The sequence below is a fragment of the Acyrthosiphon pisum genome, chromosome X, assembly GCF_005508785.2.
Source record: "Acyrthosiphon pisum isolate AL4f chromosome X, pea_aphid_22Mar2018_4r6ur, whole genome shotgun sequence".
In the NCBI taxonomy this organism is placed as follows: Eukaryota; Metazoa; Arthropoda; class Insecta; order Hemiptera; family Aphididae; genus Acyrthosiphon; species Acyrthosiphon pisum.
Genome location: NC_042493.1, coordinates 100,026,254 through 100,026,847, shown reverse-complemented (window position 1 = coordinate 100,026,847; position 594 = coordinate 100,026,254).

The window sequence follows — 594 nt, the reverse complement described above, 5'->3', positions numbered from 1 at the left end:
CCAGAAACCGAGAACAAATTTATAACGAAATCAAAAACGAAAACGAAAATAAATTATAGTATTATGCATTATAAAATTATTTATACCTACCACAAAAAAAAATTAATTCCACTTTTCTTGACTTTTTAATTTTTAACTTTAAAAACATTTTAATTTCAAACCAGGTAAATTTTGAATTTTCTAATTTTTATATAAATTATAATTTTGATTTAAAATTTAAACATTAAGGATAATTAATTATAATTTTTAATTTTTAAGTCCATTTCTATATTGCACATTACAATTAAAAACTTAAAAGTTAAAAGTCATAAGTTATAAGAATATAATATATAAAAAAGGTGGGTAAGTGGATGTCGCTCTGCTGTACAGTAGGTTAGAAGTGGGTCACTGTATAATGGACAGTATTAAATTTGAATTCAATGATATAATATCACTGTATAAGAAAAACGATTCTGAGCGGAGACGGTATATCAGTCTATGTATTAGACATATAATATATACTTATCTATGGTATTAAAAAAAAATTGACCTATAATAGGTACCTATAATAAATTCCAAATTAATCATATCATAATATCTATTAGGTACTTATAA